Here is a 22,936-nt window from a genome sequence, read left to right as displayed (position 1 = left end):
GAACCGCGATCCTACTCGGTGAGTCTGAGCTCCAACTCGCCGAGTCTCCTCTCAAAACATCAAAATCATAAGTATAAAAGATACCTAGAAATCCGGGCTGTTACAGACCCAAACTGCCATGCGTACGCCTAGCGTACCGGGTCTTCAAAGGCTACGTGTAGCGTACACAGAGTACGCCCAACGTAAGTCCCAGTTAAGCACTTTCCCCATTAAGTTCTTATTATTCCATTCTTTTATGTCCAGAATCTAGATCTGTGTTCATTAACACCTTTTAAGGCATAAAGTTGCTAACTTTATGCCCTTGCATGTCCCTTATACCTCCAAAATCATCATTAAGACCTTTCCAAAGTATTTAACTCACTCATAAGGTCAAGACCTCCACCAAGAACCTATTTTTATGCTCCTAAATGGCTTAAAGACATTAGATCTGACCTTATTATCGAATGGGAACAATCTAGAAAAAAAAATGAGGTCCATAATTCATTAAACGGACCAACTACAAAACCTAGCTAGATCTAAAGAACAAAGAGGAAAGATGAAAGCTTTTTACCTCTAGGAGCTCTGTAAGATGATTATGATGTAAGATCTCGAAGCACCCACTGGATGCAAGCTTTCTTGACCAACTCCTTTTCTTGAAATAAACACTAAATACCACAAATGCACTCTATTAAGGCTCAAAGATGGTATCTCAAGGCTTTCAGAAGTGAAATGATGCTCAAGGGCAGTGGAGGCTCTCTAGGGTTTAGTCCAAAGGGCTTAAAGTCGTTTATATAGGCCTCAAGTCCATAAATTAGGGTTTTTGATCCCTGGCACGTACGCCCCGCGTAATTCGTGGTACGCCCAGTGTACCTCCAAACATCCGCGATCAAGAAGGGACCTAGTACGCTAAGCGTACACCCCAGTAAGCCCAACGTACTAAGGGACTAATTATGCAATAATTCTAATTTAAAGGTTTTAGGTCATACCATAAATTTCTAGATGTTACAGGAGAAGAAGGAGTAAGAGCCCAAGCACTCGGATCTGAGCTTAGCAGTGTGAGAAGCTTCATATGGAGACGGAGGCTAGATCGGAGATTTGAGTCTAAGATTATTCTGAGATAGTTCGAGGAGAGTCTTCTCACTATACGCTGCCTAGAGTGGTATTTATATGTGACCAAAAGGTCTTATGTATTGATATGAATTACGTGACTTTATATGATATGTATATCTCGTATGTTTGGGTCCGGAAGTTCAATAAAGTTAAGGCCGGAAGGCAATCAGAGTTATGGCCGGAAGGCAATCATAGTTATGGCCGAAAGGCAGTCAGAGTTTGGACCGGAAGGCAAATCATGCTAAGGCCGGGAGGTCTATCAGAGTTGTGGGATCGAAAGGTCCCACTGAGACACATTGACCGGAAGGTGTTACAGAGTTATAGCCTCGAGTGGCTAATTTATATGCATCTGGTATTTTGGGGAACACACTAAGCATTCGTGCTTACCATCTTATGTGTTATGTGTTTCAGGTACTTCCGAGGATCACGGGAAGGCATCGGCATGATTGTACACACACACTTTGGACATGAAGCTATGTTTGTGGATCCTGGGTTTCATATAATGTTTTGAAAAGTTTGTTGACTATTATGGTGTTTTATGTAAAATGACATGGGTTTTATGAAATTAAAAATCAAAGTTTTATTTGAAAAATATGTTGTTACAAGTTGGTATCGGAGCCTTGGTTTGAGGGATTCGGATACACCTTCGAGCATATCTGAACTCAAACTGAGGATTTGAGAAAAATTTTCACAAAAAAAAACCATTTTTCTAAAAAGAGTAAAAGATTTCAAAAGTGCGGAAAGGAGCAGTGTGTACAATCAGCCAGCACCGAAACAATGATTTCCACAAATACCCTTATGTTATGTGTTATGAGATATTATGAGATGTGTTATGCATGCTAGAATAGGCTAGGTATTTATATTTAGGACTAGAGTAGTCCGATTTCTGATGCCTTAGCCTAGGAGTTACTGCTACGGTGAATTACTTCGAGTGTGAGTAGGTAGTAGGGAGGAGCTTATGAGAGGTCTACTGGAGGGTAGCCTGCGTTCGGCAAGATATAGAGTACTTGTGATCTGGGATCCTAGGAGGAGGACTTGGGGTGAATATTTATGTGGTGTGGAAGGTAGTATAAAGCCCGTTCTACTGGAAACACCGGGTTAGTAAGTAGCCTAAGTAAGAATCCTTAGGGTACCGTGGAACAAGTAGAGTTGAGTGGTCGAGTGCGAGAATACTCGAGCGAGTCTCTGATTTCTTTTGTGTTGTGTTTCAGAGACATTATGGTGGGTACGCGCCACACTCCAGAGAGCATAATTTTTAGCGATGATGAGATTTGCAGGATGATTCACGATGAGGTGGTTGTAGCCATTTGAGCTGAGATACCAGAGATGTTTGGGTCTATCAAGACCATACTGATTGAGACTTTTGACGAACAGTACGCTGCTCTTACCGATGCTACTGTTGCTGCGGCCACCGCAACCGTTGCTGCTGCTAGGCCACAGGGGGTAACTCGTTGCTGTTCCGGGAGTTCTGCAACATGAAGCCACCAAAGTTTGACGGGACTCAGAATCTGATAACAACGATGAGATGGATTTCTGACATTGAGGGATGCTTCTATACATGTTCTTGTCCGGAGCATCTGAGGATACGGTTCACATTGAACCGGCTTCGATCGGGAGCGAAGGACTGGTGGAAGTTTGTGACAGCTGATTTCTCTGTTGTAGAGCTTACCACGGTGACTTGGGAGAGGTTCAGCGCTATGTTTCGAGACGAGTACATTCCTCCAGTGGAGAGGGAATGGTTGGCCCAGGAGTTCTTGTCCCTCAAGCAGGGGACTGAATCTGTGACTATGATCACGCAGATGTTTCATGAGAGGAAGTTGTTTTGACCTGAGCACGTGTCTACCGGGCATGCTCGTATAAGCCGATATCTGAGCATACTGTGGAGAGACATTCGTGAGTTCGTGACGAACTCGACGTACCGATACTTTGCCGAGCTCCATGAAAATGCTCGGAAGAGGGAGATTGAGCTAGAGACTTAGGCTAGGGAGGAGGTAGAGTCTCAGAGGAGGGAGAGGCGGCCGACATGGTCTCACCCGACGGCTAAGCAGGCGAAGCCCGCTGATTCGAGATCGGGAGGACAGAAGGGCCGCACTTGTGGGAAGTGCGTCAACAGTCACGAGGGATGTGACAACCCGAAATTTCCATTCTGAACAAACCATATCAATCCAATAGAAGTTAGAACACTTACAGTGAAATTCCAGACTTCGAGTATAAGTTTGGCAGTTTTTCAGGATTTACACTTAAGGAGATATCAGGAGAGTGGATGCACTAGGGTTTTGTGCAACACTGTTATTCCAAAACTCTAGGATAGTAGAGTTCATTCCGAGAATAAAAATATTTTCTGCCAAAAATCTCAGGACTATATATAGAAAACTGAACCATATTGGTTCATTAGTTGCATTTCCATTTAGAGAAAAGTCCAAATTCTCTCTCACGGATCTTCGGGTTTTTATTCCAAGTTGTGAGTAACTCTTTCTAGTAGTGTTAGAAATCTTTAAATGTGTTCATAACATAGATTACATAGCTAAATCATTCGATTTAGGAGTTTACTCCCCAAGGTGTTCTTGGGCGGTAAACTCCCGAAACAAAGCCTAGGTTGTCCCCCGTGATATACTACTGCCTTGGACTTGTATAGGAGTGTATTAGGGACATGAAATCAAGCAAGAACCACCCAAGTTTAGGAGTTCACGACCCAAGAGTATCTTAGGCCGTAAACTCCAAAAGCATGCTCAAAATGGTGCTTTTAAGGCACCTAAAGCCTTAGACTTTTACCTAGACTTGTTCCCATTAAATCAAGGGCCTTAAACGCCTAGAAATCACCTTGCAAAGTGAGTTTACGGCCATGACATGGTTCATGGGCCGTAAACTCATTAAAGGGGCACCAAAGTGTGTCAAGAGTCTCCATATGTTTGGAATAAAAGCCTAGAACTTATACCACTTGTGCATGAGGCTTGAAAACACCATAAACACCCTCCCAAGGGAGTTTACGAGCGTAAACTCCAAGGGAATATGGTCCTAAGGCCGTGAACTCCTAAATGGAGTTAAAAAGAGGCCCAAACACTTGTTTAAGACTAGAAGCCCTTCACCACTTGAGTTGTATTAATTCTAAACTTCAATTAGAGATCTAGTTGAGAGTTTACGGCCAGGAGTTTACTCCCCTGGGCCGTAAACTCCAAAACATATGGTCATTTGACCATAAACTCCCATTAGAGGTCTTGCACTCCTTTGTTGCAACCCATTAGCCTCCTAGCACTTGACCAAAAGTGTTTTCCTCGCGTTAAAATGTTTATACTTGTATAATTAGTGTTTTAAATCACTAATTATTTATATACATATGTCTTCATATGTAATTAGGATCATTGTGTGTGTCTAAAGTCTTCACTTGACACCAAGCACTTGTCCGATCCTTCCTTGCGATAACAGTCCGTTCGATTCCAGTCACTTACTGCAGGTGAGTTCATACCCCTTAATCAATGTTTTAACTATTTTTAAATGTTTTATGGGGGGGGGGGATACAAGTAGAATCATGCTACTTATTATATCAATCACATGTGATTAATAAGCAACATTTATATGATTTAATACTCATTAGCCGTTTTACCAAACAGTTTCCTTCAAATGATTTTCATAAACATTTTATACATTTTAAAACTCCTTATTACACTGTACATTTTACTCTGTATATTACATTTAAAACTTATTTACAATTGTGTTTCAAACAAATGTTTCTTTATACTAAACTGTTTTATCAAACCCATGCCTTCAAACTGTTTTATAGATTGACATCAAGTCGATCTTTTCTTAGGTAATAATTATGTTCAAAGGTTTTACAAAACTTATTTTATGCTTCTATATTATAAATTGCATGCCTCTATATGTATGGTTATATAAGTAATGTTTAAAAGACTTAGGAAGGCTATCCATCTTGTGTCCTTTTTCTCGATTTGGATGTGGGCTGATAGAATATTGGGTACTCGTCTGAAGGTCGTTTAAATATTAGTTATATATCATGTGTACATATATAGTCATAAAAGGTCCTTCCAGTTCATCCCATGCCCTTGGGTAGCAAGGGTATACATCCATGTCCATACGTACCCGTTAGATTACTAGTAAACTACCATATGGGTAGTTTAGGAAGATACTAGAACTATTACTAGAACGCAATATTATACAATGAGTCAGTTCATTCATGAGTCAATACTTTCTAGATCATTACTATACATTACTATACTTGCTAGATAGAGAGAGCATACATTACAGCTAGAACATTACAGTACATTACTATACATGCTAGATAGAGAGAGAACACACATTACAACTAGCACACGTAGAACATTACGGTACACTACTATACTATTACATGATCACACTTACATAAGTACAATTACATGATCACACTTACATGAGTACGCTTACATATACATAGAACAGAAAGTCACTAGGTGCTATAGCACGGAACCAGTTCAGGATCTAACTATACTGATGAATCACAACGCAATTGTGATAGTTATATCGTGTATACATGATCATAGTAATGTGGATGCTCACGGCTTGCATACATGCAGTTGTCGTGGGTAGGTCACAAAATCCCTTTGGTAGGGCAGCGTATAGTTTGGGATCTACACATCACATTATACCTTATCCCTCAAATAAGGCAGTTGAGTACCGATGTAGTTTATTATATCAAATACTACAGTACTTGGAAGTATTACCCTAGATTTAAGGTAATAGGTACGATTGTAGTTCGACACTACACCATAGTACTATTTCTTTTCCCATTACATTCACTTCATGAACATTCACACGACGCATGGTAGTATAGAAACTATATTTTTGGTTAATGATAGTCAGACTTGGGAAAATACACACTCTTAATAGAGACACACACAGACACTAGATGCCTTGGTAGAAGGCTACATAAAGATCAGTTAAGTCTTGGTAGAAGACTCCCTGTTATAATAGTAGGAATCATAGGGATTTCTAGAGTTTTTCAAGTGTTTACAGTTGTTTTACATACATTTTCAATACTTACGATTTACATACATTTTCAATACTTACAAATTCTTACATACAAATTCTTACATATAAATTCTTACATACTAATTAAGACACTAAAATACTTATGATCTCACCAGCTTCAAAGCTGATACTCGCTTTCAAAATTACTTGTATCCTCAAGTCATCATAGACAGGTACCGATGCAAGGACTAGGGAAGATGGAGCTTGTTCAAGACTCATCTTTCATTTTGATTTATGCTTTAGTGTTTATCAAAATTTGACAGAACACACTTGTATAATAATTATATTATTAATGCAATAGATGATGTTGTTGCTTGTTTACTACTTTACATTGTTGTGATACTGTACATGACGTCCTCCGCCGCAGAACGTTTCCGCCGTTCCTAGTTTTGGGGTGTGACAGATTGGTATCAGAGCATTGTTTATAGTGAATTAAGTATATCAACCCATAAAAGATATACTAACTATAAATACATAAGGGATTAAAAATACTCTGACCAAGAGGTTAGACTTTAAATAATAAAATATTTAATAAAGTATACGTGCCTGCATTCATACTAAAATCAGTGTCACTAGGATAGTACAAAAGAATTACGATTGTTGGGCAACACAAGTGTGCTTAGAGACATATGGTCAAAACTGGGAAGATATAGCCTGATCACCTATATTATCCGAGGGTTAACTAGCATGTGCCTAAGTTTAATTGTGTGGTTGCAACAATGCTAAAATCTTACCAACCCTACCATAATGAGAACAATAGAACATAACATTAAAATTAAAATACTATAGGAGTATTTGGTGTTACTATAAGTACTTTATACTTGAGAACTAAAACGGGATCTTCATTACTAAGTTGATAGTTGCTAAGTGGATACACTAAGGCTATATGTAATTAGGATATTATAGACTAAGAATCTGTGAAAATTTTACTTTACCCCTATTATGTGTAAATTTGGAGTTAAGATCACTTATTTGAAGGTCTATCCTGTATAGATTACACATAGCTGGTATGCACTTTACAAATAGCGATGTAACTAATGAAGGTTTTCTAAATAATTATCTAGATATTTCGTCTAATAATTATTCTCTTACCCTAAATTCTCGCATAGAAAACATAGCTGGACTCCATCCCCTCGGCAACCAGTATCTTCCGAATGAAGTCATAGATGGTTGGTTTAGAGAAGAACCAGATAATGATCATCCTATCCCTTTGAATGATCACCATGATTAAGACCCTTCGGACGATTCTAACTCCGAACCAGAGGTTGAGAACCTACCCCAGGCAACTCCCGTTCCAATTCCTAACCCTCGTCCAGCTTTTCATGGCCGACGCCTGAGTGGGTGGAATGCTTGGAAACATGGAGCCAAGGAAAAGATCAGCCCATGCCATTTAATGGAGACCGAAGCTTTTACGACCTAAACAATGGGGGCTTAGCATACAGAATCTTGCCAATCTTGGTCCGCAGAGTGGCCCGAAATGAGATTCAAGGCAAGACAGCCCTATATCAGATTACCGAAGTCGTCGCCGAAGCGAGAATGCATACCCTCCGCACCATTTGTCTAGAAGATACTCGCGAGAGATCAGAGAGAAACCATCAAACCATGCTGCAAGCACTGGCTAAACTGAAAGTTCACCTGAAGGATGACTATCGTCAGTAGAAGATTCTTTACTTTATTTTCCTTATTAAAAGGAATTGTTTTCTGTCTATGCGCGATGTGGCATTTTCTATGAAATTATCTTGTACTGTAAGTACTTTTGGTTAGGTCTTTATGCTGTCAAGAAATATCTTCTCTGAATATGATGTAAGACCTTTACAAGGTCATTTTCCCGAATCTTTACGTCGTGAATATCAAAGATATTGACAACCGGCTAACTTCTGTGTCATTCTTTATTCAAGTACTCTTATCATACTCTCATTGGAGTCTATCTGAAACCTGCTTTAGTCAAGTCATTGGACTAAAGCAAGTTAGATCCAGAGACATTTCCAAGTCCCTTTCAGTGGTTGGATCTTGTTATTCACCAACCCATGATACCTCGGCTTGAACGACAAATGTATTGAGACTATTCTACAAACTCACTTCCATTCTGTACTAGGACTGCATCATAGGGATGTAGGTCAACCTTTCGAGAACATACCCTTACTCCTTACTTGAACAATCTAAGTACATCTAGGTTCAACCAGAATCGCTCACAAAATCCTTATCTTTCGTGTTACAGAATCATGTCGTCATCCGGAAGCAATCAGTCGAACGGCGAAACCTCCGCCTTTCCTATGGACGCCGCTACCTTTCAAACAGCTGTTACAGCTGCCGTGGTGGTTGCCGTAACCACGGTCCTTGCGCACCGTAGCGCTATCAACACAGTCAATGTTGCTGATGGGAATGAAGTTTCCAATCGTGGTATCCATCCAGGGAGTTGCCAAGCAGTAACAGTCACAGGCTCGCAAAGCCGAAAAGCAGAGAATAAGAAACGAAAGCGTCAAGCCCGGAAAGAACGCAAGATATCCCAAAGGTTGGCTATACAACAGCAACAAGTGGAAAAACCTGCCATTCCAGTACCGAGCAGGCCATATGAGGGAAAACTCCTGAAGTGTGATAAGTGTAGTTTCCATCATCATGGGGCTTGCCATGAGATGTAGTGTTGCAATTGCCTAAAAATAGGGCACCATCCTTGTGGCTGTGGAGCACTGGCACGACCCATCACTCAAGTCCCTTTCATCAGGACTAACCCTACACACAAGAGTAGTTATAACGCCGAACGATTTAGGAAGCAATTTCCAAGGTGGAGTAATGAGGAAGGCACTCATGTCCACATAACACTGGCTAAACACCTCACTTCCACCACCAATATTGGTGCTGTCCAGATATGTCACCAATGTGGTGAAATTGGACACTTCAAGAAAGATTGCCCGATAGCAAAGAACTCGGGTGCTGATGGGAAGATTCTCAGGATCACAGCTGCAGCAGTGCCTACGTCGGAACCCTCGTTAATGTAACGTAGGCGTGTTGTTGTAACAGACTTATAAACTATCCATAACTAGTGCAACTAGAGTCTTACCTTTTGCGAGATCCTGTCTGTATAGGGATTTTCGTGCTGCGTATACTTGTCTTTTGTAGTATATCTTATTCGCCGCAATAGTCTTGTGGTAAATCTAAAGTACTGTAACTCTGTTCATGTTTGCACGGTTGTATTTTGTCTGTAAACGTCTTATGTTCAAATCTAATGTCTTTAAGTTTCAGTATGATTCCGACATTATCATACGACTCGATTCAATTTGATCCTCAAAAAAATAGCTTCATATGCACATCTCTTTCTTCTAGATCGCTTTTCCAACGAAGCCGTCATATCAGAACACCGAAGTAATCATGCCAGGAGTACCTCTTAGTTATTTTCTTTCCGAAGAAATCCCCGAAGTACCACTCGTGTAGTACGTCAAGTTCAATCCAAGGATTTATACAATTGGTCTATCACTAAGGAATGTATGCATAAGAGTGATATATAATCAAGGTTCTACAGGTTTAGAATTGATGATTCCACTTTAACTTTTTTTTCCCGAAGGGATGTGAGATTAAAGAAGAATCAGTTATTCAACTACCTTTTCAATCTCAATTATATACGACTCGTATACACGAGATTGTGATTTTGAAACCATGTATGAATTCTAATATGAACTTCAGGACGGAGAACTGCCTAAGTCTACGAGTAATCACATCTTCATGTGAACAAACTTAGAACCCAGTAGGACCCTTGTAAACAGATCACCCTATAGTCTAAACACCTACGGAGATACCAAAACAGTACAAACAACTTAACGAACTGCACAACGATAGAATAAGAAGACTAGGCTTCTCACCCTAGAGAAACCCTAGTCTTATTCTCCCAAAGATCGACGGATTGCATTGTATGTGCCTTGGATATCAAGGACTCCGTCAAGATTTTCATAGAAATCATTATCTCTTCCTCGCATAGACGAAATGGTTGAGCAAACGCAAGGAAAGAATTACTTTCAGAAATGGATCTGAGATCCGAATATCACCAGTTCGAGTGTTAGGGAAGGATGTCCGGAAGACTATCTTCCGAATTCAATGCGGACACTTCAAGTCCGTAGTGATACCCTTCGGATAGGACCAATACGCCCATAGCTTTCATGAGCTAAACTGTCACAACTGTGAATCTTAATCTATGTAATCTATACATTCAAGTTAATGTGAATCAAAAACTTTAATCAAATACAAGATACAAGTACTATAGATAGTCATCAAACAATTGGAGACCCTAGAAGTTTTGGTTAAGTCCATTTTGGACTAAGACTTCCTTATTGGATCCAAATGAACCAATAAGCTTCCAATTAGACTATCATGGGCTTAGGACCCTAATTGGACTCTAATTGGACCCACACTTATTTATTTTAACATTTTAGGTCATGTTGGGCCTAGAATGAGATGGATTAAGAGCTTTGGTACATGAGAAACCTAAAACTAGTTCAAGAAAAACATAAAAATCCTACTACATTCTCTTAAGCTTAAAACACACCCTAATTAACACTAATATTGGGCTTAGGAGCAAAAAGCCCAAAAACCCTTTCTTTCCTCCAACATTTTCGGCCCAAATCAAGCCCATGAGAAAGGAGTTGACTTAACACTTGCCACCTCACTAATATCCCACATATCTCCATGCATGGACCAACATGTATCAAGGAATGTCAACTCAACCTCTTCTCTTCTCTTTCTTCTTGTTTGGCCGAGAGCTTACACACACACACACAAAACACTCACAAACTCTCTCTAAAATTCACTCAAGACTTCTTCCTCTTCTCCATCCAAGATCTCGAAAAATAGGAAGCATCCAAGGAAGTTCTTCCTCAAAAATCATCATCTAAGGTAAGCTTTTACTTGGATCTATGACTTGTATTCCTTAATTATCAAAAATCTCTTCCTAATCCATGTAAAAACCGTGATCTTGCACTCTAGAAACCCCATAATCTCGAAAAGTTCATCAAGGAGTGCAAGGGCCAAAAATCACTTCATTTCTTCCAATTTTTCTTCAAGAACCGAAACTACCCACCCAAGGTGAGATTCATACCCCTATTTTCTGTTTTTATGAGTTTTTGTGGGGGGGGGGGGGGAATACAAGTGAAAGTGTAGATCTATATGTATTTGTATGCCTTGTATGATTTCCATGCTTATATGTATGCTTTTATGTGTTTTTATGTTGGATCTAGCCTTAAAACTCATCAAAACCGAGATATATCTTGTGTTAAATGATTTTAGCTTCAAATATATTTCTAAACACAAAGAGCTTCAAGAAAAATGGCTAAGTGGGTTAGTGATAATTTTCTTTGGGTTAAAAACACAAATTTTGGGCCTAAAATGTGAAAAATGCAAAAATAAGGGCCCAAATTGACATTTCACAGATTCTGATGGATGAAGTATGCCAAAACAGTTTCTATAAATAAATTTCTGGAAATATACTCATTTGGGGGATTAAAAACATAAATTTCAAGCTTATTGGGCTAAAAATGAAAATTTCGGCCCAATAAGGCCCATTATGCGAATTTTTCTGTTTTGGAGGGCCAAAACTGTAACTTTCTGTAAAACAGTGGACTATAAGTGTTCCAAATCCTTTTCAAAGGTTTAAAATGCTTTTTAAATTTAAAAAGGACCAAAGTTGCAAAAATTTTCCATTTTGGGCCAAAATTGTCAAAATTGCGAAAAGATGGGCTAAAACCGAGAAAAACTGCATTTTCAGGGACTTAAACTGCTTTCTTTGAAAAATATGCTGGAAAATATTAATTTCAATAATTTTTGGTGTTAAAATGTCAAGAAAAATAGTTTAAGGACCAAACCGGGAAATATTTAAATAAAAGGGTTGAAAATGTAAATTTTACAATTAATGAGAGGCTGAAAACAGAAATATTTCAAGGCTGATTCAATGTGTACAATTTGATCAAATAATGACATCTCGACTATCAACGAAATACAACTCATTACAATACCAAAAGTCGTTGTTAAACGAATTGGCTCGGTCTCGAGCCAATGGAAATCTACAACTACTAACTCTTTGTTACATACAAATAACGATTGGTAACACATATACATACGAGTGTGCACAGACGTCTACGCACCATCTTCGGGCCCCAAAAGTGTAAAATCTTGTTTGTTGGGCCTAGCTAGCCCAATGACCTGATCTTAAGGCCCGAAGACATTTTTTCTACGAAGTGTTGAGTTTCACCGACTTGACACAACGTAGGGTGACTTTCAATGGCTTGTACCACTGGTCCCCAAGGGTCCATGGTATTGCTAGAAAAGTCTACACATTTTACGAGGCGGGTCGGGGACCCCTCGCACGCATATTTTCCCCAGCCGGTTAATGGAGTTACCGGGGTCTTCGTGACCTCTTTCTCTTCGGATGTGGGACTACACATAGTCCGGGCGATTGGATAACGTGATTAGTACGGACGACGCCTTCGGGTTCGTTAGTATAACTATAAACTGGGCGTTTGTGTAATGCGGGTTTGTAGTAAATAATCAATGCTCGAGAACCTTCCAACGTCGCTTGGGACCGATACTGCTATTTTTATAATGTTTTCAACGCAACTTAATGGATTCCAAAAGAGCTAGGGGAACATCGGGTTTCCCTAGGGTTTTTATCACATACAGATTTGAAACGCATACATCTTAAAAGAACATTTTTTTTAGTATAGAAACAAACAGGCATACCTATGGATCTTCACAAACGTTTTCGAAAGCTTTTCTTTTCAGAAAATATCGGATTTTCTGGTGGTTTTTCAAGAAATATAAACATTCGATTTCAAACACTACTTATGAACTCACCAACATTTCATATGTTGACGTTTTTCAAAATACTTGTATTCTCAGGGAACCAGTGAATCAAGGGAAATCATACTCAGTGACGGTTGCAGTTTATTTTTGTATGAATCGAACAAATTAATTTTTGGGGAATGTAATGTTAAAACAATGTATGACATGTAAACACTACTGGTTGTACTATGTTGATGAATGGTGACGAATGTTGTTTTGTTTCATATATATTCAATGTTATGGTATTCAATTGAGTCACGACAGCCCCCGGACGTTTCCGCCGTCTGGTTCGGGGGTGTGACAGGTTGGTATCAGAGCTTTGTTTATAGTGAACTAGCATGTCGAGCCATACATTGATATGCAACTATAAACCAAAAAGAGGGACTAACATAACTCTGAACAAAACAAATGAATAAAATACACTTGCTTGCATTAGGAGTAAGGACCTAACGCTGAATCAAACACCATAATGCTGGTATCCCGGTTAACTCGGGACTGTTCTTAGTGATACCAAGGGGTGAATGTAGCCTGATCAACTACATTCTCTCCAAGGTAAAACTAACACATGTCTTGATGAGATCGGAATAGCCAGGGAACCTAAAAATCTTACCCTATATCACCCAAAAAGAGAATATTTGCTTAGTCTGTGTAATAGTCATAGTACCCTAGGAATAATGTAGCAAAATTACGTACTCACGCAGACAGCATGGCTGGTTTTCATCACCCTGGAGACCCCTACTTCCCTAATCAGGGAAACAACGGGTGGCTAGAGGAGGAGGAGCCCGAGGAAGAGCCTGAAGAAGAACCTGAGGAGGACCCCGAAGAGGAATCAGATGGTGAACCGGAGGCAGAAGTCGAGGGCGAGCCTGTCGAACCCGAAGAAGACGAAGAACCTTTCGAAGAGGAGCTCGATGACAGCGAAGGGGGTGATTCGGATGCAGAGTCCGAGGTCATCGATCCCCCTTACCCGATCAGGGTGCCTGCTTATCGTGTGGGACCCACTGGACCTACCCCTCCTTGGGGCATGGATCTTTGGAGATGGAGCAGACATCAGGGACAGCGACCCCCGTTTGGCATGTCACGTGAGTTCTTTGACTTGAGGGACGGAGGACCAGCCGACCGAGCTCTACCAGTCATGGTAAGACAACTACGGGACACCGGCGACCTTGCTCAGGACACTGCTGATCAGGTACGCCAGCTGTGGACTAGGGTCGAGCGTGCGGAACAGGAGACGCGTGACGTCCTCCGGGAGTTTCACATGAGGCAGGTAAGGTGGGAATCTCGACTCCAGGATGCAGAACGTTTGGTGGCTCGTCTTCAGGGAGCGTCCACATCTTCGGCACCACCTCCTGACGCAGCTCATCGCGGTTAGGGATAGACCTATCGTAGTAGGATATTAGTAATTATGCTATGTACTCCGGCTCTATGTTTAAGTGACTACACTACTCATGGAGCCGTTATGCTGTCGGATTAGTGTTACTTATGTATGCTCCTACGAGCAAATTTTCTTGTACTAAACACGGATAATATTAATAAACTTTTGTGTGTTTTGCTACGATATTCTCAGTTGTTAACTTGTTATGTGTTGAGGTGTTATTGTATGCTTGATGATAGTAATGCTTAGGTTCGTACCCTACACCTAGTTAGTAGGATCACAACCTCACCGAAACCACGTACACTCAACATCTTTCCGTTTCATGACAGAAAGATGCCTCGCCCAGCTACTCGCGGAAATCCCGAACCAACCCCGCCGGAAGTTGACTCCACTGCTTTCCAGGCAGCCGTGTCTGCTGCAGTCACAGCGGCTATGGCACAACTTCACCGAGGGAACAACGGAGGAGGTAACGGGCAAGGATCCGGAAGTTCGAACAACGGGACGAACCAAGGACTCACTAAAACGTGCACCTACAAGGATTTTGCGAACGCTAAACCCCGAACTTTCAACGGTACCGGAGGAGTGATCGCCCTAAAGCGATGGATCGAGAAGGTAGAGTCGGTATTCGAGATATGCGAGTGCCCCGAGCAGATGAAAGTGAAGTTCGCGGCCTGCACTTTTGTGGACCAAGCACTCACTTGGTGGAATGGGCATGTGGAAGCTATGACACTCCCTGTCGCCAACTCTATTCCCTGGGCAGAGATGAAAGAGATGTTGACGGCTGAGTACTGCCCCCGAGGCGAAATACAGAAGATGGAGCAGGAACTATGGAATCTCACGGTGCAGAATGGGAACATCGATGCTTACATATCGAGATTCAGCGAACTATCTCTGTTGTGCCCGGGTATGATCACATCAGAGGGGAAGAAGATTGAACGATTCATTTGGGGATTGACATCCCCCATTCAAGGGAATGTGATAGCTGCAAACCCTGAAACTTTTGACAGTGCGAAGAGATTGGCAAAGAGGCTGTATGATCATAACCACAAAAAGGGCGAGAAACCGGTAGAGACTGAGAAGAAGAAGGAGAGTGATGGTAAGAAAGGATGGAACAACAAGAGGAAGGGGCGTCAAGGTCCCGAGACCTCTAAAAAGCAGCAAACGGTGGCAGTTCACGCTGTCACTGCGCCGGTTCCAGTCACCTCACATGCTCCAGCCTCAGCTGCTTCAAATACTTCAAGACCCTATTCCGGCACTCATCCCAAATGCAACAAGTGCGGTTTCCATCACCAAGGAGAATGTAGGGAGTTCCATTGCACCAGTTGCAATCGAAGGGGACACACTGCAAAGTTCTGCAGGACTTATCCTTCTCAGAACCAGAGTCAGGGAAACAACCAGAACAACAACAACAATCACCGCAACATCAACAACACCAATGCCGGCGGCAACAACGCAGGGCCTAGCCACACCTGTTTCGGGTGTGGAAGGACGGGACATTTCCGTCGAGACTGCCCTAACAACAACAACAACCCAGGAAACAGAGGAGCAGGTAGAATGCTGACTATGGGTCAGAGTGATGCAGTTCAGGACCCCGCAGTTGTGACCGGTACGTTCCTCCTAAACCACACTTATGCATGCATCTTATTTGATACCGGAGCGGAGCGAAGTTTCGTAAGCGAGAAGTTTAAACATTTACTAAAACAACAACCCCAGAAGCTAAATGAAACCTATACGGTGGAAATGGCCAATGGGAAAACCGAATCCACTAGGGAGATCTACATCGGATGTACCCTAACCCTTAACCAGCACGTCTTTCGAATAGACCTAATGCCAGTATCAATAAGGAGTTTCGATGTGATTATCGGCATGGATTGGTTAAGCCCCCACCATGCTGAGATTATGTGCCACGAGAAGGCCGTTCGCCTTCGTCTCCCAAATCACGAAACCCTAGTAATTTACGGAGACAAACCCAGTACGAATCTCCGCCTTATCTCGTGCATCAAAGCACAAAAACATCTGCGAAAGAACAACTTAGCGTTCTTGGCCCACATAGTGGACAAGACAAAAGAAGAAACTAACATCCAAGACATTCCGGTAGCGTGTGAATATCCGGACGTGTTTCCCGAAGATCTTCCAGGAGTACCCCCAGAGAGACAGGTTGAATTCCGAATCGACCTCGTTCCAGGAGCAACTCCCCTCGCTAAATCACCATATCGACTGGCTCCTGCTGAAATGCAGGAATTGTCCAGCCAACTCAGTGAGCTTCTGGACAAGGGATTTATCCGACCTAGCTACTCGCCATGGGGAGCTCCGGTGCTCTTTGTCAAAAAGAAGGACGGATCTTTCAGAATGTGCATCGATTACAGAGAGTTGAATAAACTCACTGTTAAAAACCGCTACCCACTCCCGCGAATCGATGATCTATTCGACCAGCTCCAAGGAGCTAGCTATTTTTCTAAAATAGATCTACGGTCCGGATACCATCAACTCAAGGTCCGAGAAGAAGATATTGCTAAAACCGCTTTCCGAACCCGCTATGGACATTATGAATTCTTCGTAATGCCCTTCGGTCTAACAAATGCACCCGCTGCATTTATGGACCTAATGAACCGAATCTGTCGACCGTTCTTGGACAACTTCGTCATTGTGTTTATCGATGACATCCTCGTCTATTCTCGAAGCAAAGAGGAGCATGGCCAACATCTCCGACAAGTCCTAGAAACGCTGCGATCGGAAAAGCTTTACGCCAAACTCTCCAAGTGCGAGTTCTGGCTTCGGAGTGTGAATTTCTTAGGCCACGTAGTTAGCCAAGACGGAATTCATGTGGATCCCTCTAAGGTCAAAGCTGTGGAAGGATGGGCAACTCCGACTACGCCCACAGAAATTCGTCAGTTCTTAGGCCTAGCAGGCTACTATAGGAGATTCATCCAAAACTTCTCAAAAATCGCCAAGCCACTTACCTTGCTTACGCAAAAGAGTGTGCCAATCAAGTGGACAGACCGACAAGAGATTGCGTTTCGAACCTTGAAGCAAGCTCTTTGCAGCGCTCCTGTACTATCTCTACCTGAAGGAACGGAAGATTTTGTAGTTTACTGTGACGCGTCAAATCAGGGCTTAGGTTGCGTTCTCATGCAACGTGGAAGAGTAATAGCATATGCGTCCCGTCAACTAAAGACGCACGAAGTAAATTACACAACCCATGACCTAGAACTGGGAGCTGTGGTCTTCGCCCTAAAAATTTGGAGGCACTACCTGTACGGTACAAGGTGCACCATCTTTACGGACCACAAGAGCCTCCAGCACATTTTGAATCAGAAGGAGCTGAACATGAGACAACGAAGATGGGTGGAATTGTTAAACGACTACGAATGCGAGATCAAGTACCATCCAGGCAAGGCCAACGTGGTAGCTGACGCATTAAGTCGGAAGGAATATACAAATCGTCATACGAAAACGCACTCGATAACCATTCAGTCTCATCTGACCACTCAAATTGCATCAGCCCAGGCAGAGGCTATGAAAACGGAAAACAGAGCTAGCGAAGCATTACGCGGAATGGAGAAGAACCTGGAAGTCAAAGAGAATGGGGTATACTACTTCATGAACCGTATTTGGATTCCAAAAATCGGAGGATTCAGGGAGATCGTTATGAAGGAAGCCCACAAGACACGATACTCCATTCATCCTGGTTCGGACAAGATGTATTTGGACATTAAGCAGCACTATTGGTGGCCTAACATGAAGGCGGAAATCGCAACTTATGTTAGTAAGTGCCTTACGTGTGCCAAAGTAAAAGTGGAATACCAGAAACCTTCCGGATTGTTACAACAACCGGCAATCCCTGAGTGGAAATGGGAGGGGATTTCTATGGACTTCGTGACCAAGCTGCCCAAGACGTCGGACGGATTGGACACCATATGGGTGATAATCGACCGACTGACGAAATCTGCCCATTTCCTGCCCATCAAAGAGTCCTACAAGATGGAGAGGCTGACGCGTTTGTACCTACGAGAGATTGTAAGACTTCATGGAGTGCCAAAATCCATCATTTCGGATAGGGACAGCAGATTCACGTCACGCTTTTGGCAGTCGCTCCACAAGGCAATGGGAACTCATCTTGATATGAGCACCGCGTATCACCCACAAACGGACGGTCAAAGCGAACGAACCATTCAGACGCTTGAAGACATGCTTCGTGCATGTGTGATAGACTTCGGAAAGTCTTGGGATACCCACCTACCGTTGATCGAGTTTTCATATAACAATAGTTATCATTCGAGCATTAAGGTGGCCCCTTTCGAAGCACTGTACGGGCGTAAATGTAGATCACCATTATGTTGGGCTGAGGTAGGTGACACCCAGCTAGCAAGAACACATACGTCGGATAGGGCAATGACAGGACCGGAAATCATTCGCGAGACCACAGAAAAGATTGTTCAGATCAAAGCTCGATTACAGGCATCGCGTGACCGGCAAAAGAGCTACGCTGATAAACGGCGAAAGCCCTTAGAGTTCCAGGTCGGGGATCGAGTATTGTTGAAGGTCTCACCCTGGAAAGGAGTTATACGTTTCGGAAAACGAGGAAAGCTAAACCCACGGTACATTGGACCTTTCGAAATCGTCGCCCGAATAGGCCCGGTAGCCTACAGACTACAACTACCCCCGGAGCTAAACGGTGTACACCCTGTGTTTCACGTCTCTAATCTGAAAAAGTGCCTATCAGATGAAACCCTTGTCATTCCTCTTGACGAAATCGAAATCAATGAGAATCTCCTGTTCGTCGAAGAGCCAATCGAAATCATGGACAGAGAGGTGAAGTGTACTAAGCAGAGTCGCATCCCGATCGTGAAGGTACGGTGGAACGCAAAGCGTGGGCCAGAATTCACGTGGGAACGCGAAGATCAAATGAAGCAGAAGTACCCTCACCTATTCTAGCATTCTCAAATCTAGCCTTCGAACAGAATTTCGGGACGAAATTCCCTTTAACGGGGGGATGATGTCACAACTGTGAATCTTAATCTATGTAATCTATACATTCAAGTTAATGTGAATCAAAAACTTTAATCAAATACAAGATACAAGTACTATAGATAGTCATCAAACAATTGGAGACCCTAGAAGTTTTGGTTAAGTCCATTTTGGACTAAGACTTCCTTATTGGATCCAAATGAACCAATAAGCTTCCAATTAGACTATCATGGGCTTAGGACCCTAATTGGACTCTAATTGGACCCACACTTATTTATTTTAACATTTTAGGTCATGTTGGGCCTAGAATGAGATGGATTAAGAGCTTTGGTACATGAGAAACCTAAAACTAGTTCAAGAAAAACATAAAAATCCTACTACATTCTCTTAAGCTTAAAACACACCCTAATTAACACTAATATTGGGCTTAGGAGCAAAAAGCCCAAAAACCCTTTCTTTCCTCCAACATTTTCGGCCCAAATCAAGCCCATGAGAAAGGAGTTGACTTAACACTTGCCACCTCACTAATATCCCACATATCTCCATGCATGGACCAACATGTATCAAGGAATGTCAACTCAACCTCTTCTCTTCTCTTTCTTCTTGTTTGGCCGAGAGCTTACACACACACACACAAAACACTCACAAACTCTCTCTAAAATTCACTCAAGACTTCTTCCTCTTCTCCATCCAAGATCTCGAAAAATAGGAAGCATCCAAGGAAGTTCTTCCTCAAAAATCATCATCTAAGGTAAGCTTTTACTTGGATCTATGACTTGTATTCCTTAATTATCAAAAATCTCTTCCTAATCCATGTAAAAACCGTGATCTTGCACTCTAGAAACCCCATAATCTCGAAAAGTTCATCAAGGAGTGCAAGGGCCAAAAATCACTTCATTTCTTCCAATTTTTCTTCAAGAACCGAAACTACCCACCCAAGGTGAGATTCATACCCCTATTTTCTGTTTTTATGAGTTTTTGTGGGGGGGGGGGGAATACAAGTGAAAGTGTAGATCTATATGTATTTGTATGCCTTGTATGATTTCCATGCTTATATGTATGCTTTTATGTGTTTTTATGTTGGATCTAGCCTTAAAACTCATCAAAACCGAGATATATCTTGTGTTAAATGATTTTAGCTTCAAATATATTTCTAAACACAAAGAGCTTCAAGAAAAATGGCTAAGTGGGTTAGTGATAATTTTCTTTGGGTTAAAAACACAAATTTTGGGCCTAAAATGTGAAAAATGCAAAAATAAGGGCCCAAATTGACATTTCACAGATTCTGATGGATGAAGTGTGCCAAAACAGTTTCTATAAATAAATTTCTGGAAATATACTCATTTGGGGGATTAAAAACATAAATTTCAAGCTTATTGGGCTAAAAATGAAAATTTCGGCCCAATAAGGCCCATTATGCGAATTTTTCTGTTTTGGAGGGCCAAAACTGTAACTTTCTGTAAAACAGTGGACTATAAGTGTTCCAAATCCTTTTCAAAGGTTTAAAATGCTTTTTAAATTTAAAAAGGACCAAAGTTGCAAAAATTTTCCATTTTAGGCCAAAATTGTCAAAATTGCGAAAAGATGGGCTAAAACCGAGAAAAACTGCATTTTCAGGGACTTAAACTGCTTTCTTTGAAAAATATGCTGGAAAATATTAATTTCAATAATTTTTGGTGTTAAAATGTCAAGAAAAATAGTTTAAGGACCAAACCGGAAAATATTTAAATAAAAGGGTTGAAAATGTAAATTTTACAATTAATGAGAGGTTGAAAACAGAAATATTTCAAGGCTGATTCAATGTGTACAATTTGATCAAATAATGACATCTCGACTATCAACGAAATACAACTCATTACAATACCAAAAGTCGTTGTTAAACGAATTGGCTCGGTCTCGAGCCAATGGAAATCTACAACTACTAACTCTTTGTTACATACAAATAACGATTGGTAACACATATACATACGAGTGTGCACAGACGTCTACGCACCATCTTCGGGCCCCAAAAGTGTAAAATCTTGTTTGTTGGGCCTAGCTAGCCCAATGACCTGATCTTAAGGCCCGAAGACATTTTTTCTACGAAGTGTTGAGTTTCACCGACTTGACACAACGTAGGGTGACTTTCAATGGCTTGTACCACTGGTCCCCAAGGGTCCATGGTATTGCTAGAAAAGTCTACACATTTTACGAGGCGGGTCGGGGACCCCTCGCACGCATATTTTCCCCAGCCGGTTAATGGAGTTACCGGGGTCTTCGTGACCTCTTTCTCTTCGGATGTGGGACTACACATAGTCCGGGCGATTGGATAACGTGATTAGTACGGACGACGCCTTCGGGTTCGTTAGTATAACTATAAACTGGGCGTTTGTGTAATGCGGGTTTGTAGTAAATAATCAATGCTCGAGAACCTTCCAACGTCGCTTGGGACCGATACTGCTATTTTTATAATGTTTTCAACGCAACTTAATGGATTCCAAAAGAGCTAGGGGAACATCGGGTTTCCCTAGGGTTTTTATCACATACAGATTTGAAACGCATACATCTTAAAAGAACATTTTTTTTAGTATAGAAACAAACAGGCATACCTATGGATCTTCACAAACGTTTTCGAAAGCTTTTCTTTTCAGAAAATATCGGATTTTCTGGTGGTTTTTCAAGAAATATAAACATTCGATTTCAAACACTACTTATGAACTCACCAACATTTCATATGTTGACGTTTTTCAAAATACTTGTATTCTCAGGGAACCAGTGAATCAAGGGAAATCATACTCAGTGACGGTTGCAGTTTATTTTTGTATGAATCGAACAAATTAATTTTTGGGGAATGTAATGTTAAAACAATGTATGACATGTAAACACTACTGGTTGTACTATGTTGATGAATGGTGACGAATGTTGTTTTGTTTCATATATATTCAATGTTATGGTATTCAATTGAGTCACGACAGCCCCCGGACGTTTCCGCCGTCTGGTTCGGGGGTGTGACATAAACGAATAGGCTACGTCTTTCTTACTTGGATCAGTTCGTCATTTCTCCATGTAATGACTTACTTGTCTACCCTCGTAGTAAGAAGAAAAACCATGGAAACATTTCCTACAGAGGAACTTTTAGCGAAGTTCTCTAGGCACGAGTTTTGAAATTGAAGAGTCAAATTTCTATGACACACTGTTAGTAATGTGGGAAATTTTGAGTACTCTTTCAATTTGTCGAAGCCGTTGAGCATTTGTCGACACCAGAGACGCCGACAGTCTTTCGTCAAATTCTAGGTCTTACAGACCTACCGTCATAGTTCATTCAGAAACCCTCGCAAATCACAGGAAACCATACGACCTTGACCCAGCAAGGAGTGGCCCTTGACTGGGAAGTTAAGAAAGAGAAAGAACCTTTAGAGATTCCAAGTGAGAGACCAAATTCTTTAGGAAGTCTCACTCGGGAACGGCTTAATACGCTTCGTAAAGCGTGGAAAGCTAAATCCAAGATAGACAGGACCTCTGAGATTCTTACCAGAATCAGTCCTGTATCTCGCAAACTAGACCTACTTCACGAACTCAGTAACGTACATTCTACTCTTCGCGTCTCGATCGTGAAACCATACTTTTCCGTTAGGACTCTTGTAAGTCCACTCGTCGAGATCCTCGCCTTCGTATTAGAACCGT

Source organism: Lactuca sativa, chromosome 9, assembly GCF_002870075.4.
Source record: "Lactuca sativa cultivar Salinas chromosome 9, Lsat_Salinas_v11, whole genome shotgun sequence".
Lineage (NCBI taxonomy): Eukaryota > Viridiplantae > Streptophyta > Magnoliopsida > Asterales > Asteraceae > Lactuca > Lactuca sativa.
This window is presented reverse-complemented; position numbering follows the sequence as displayed.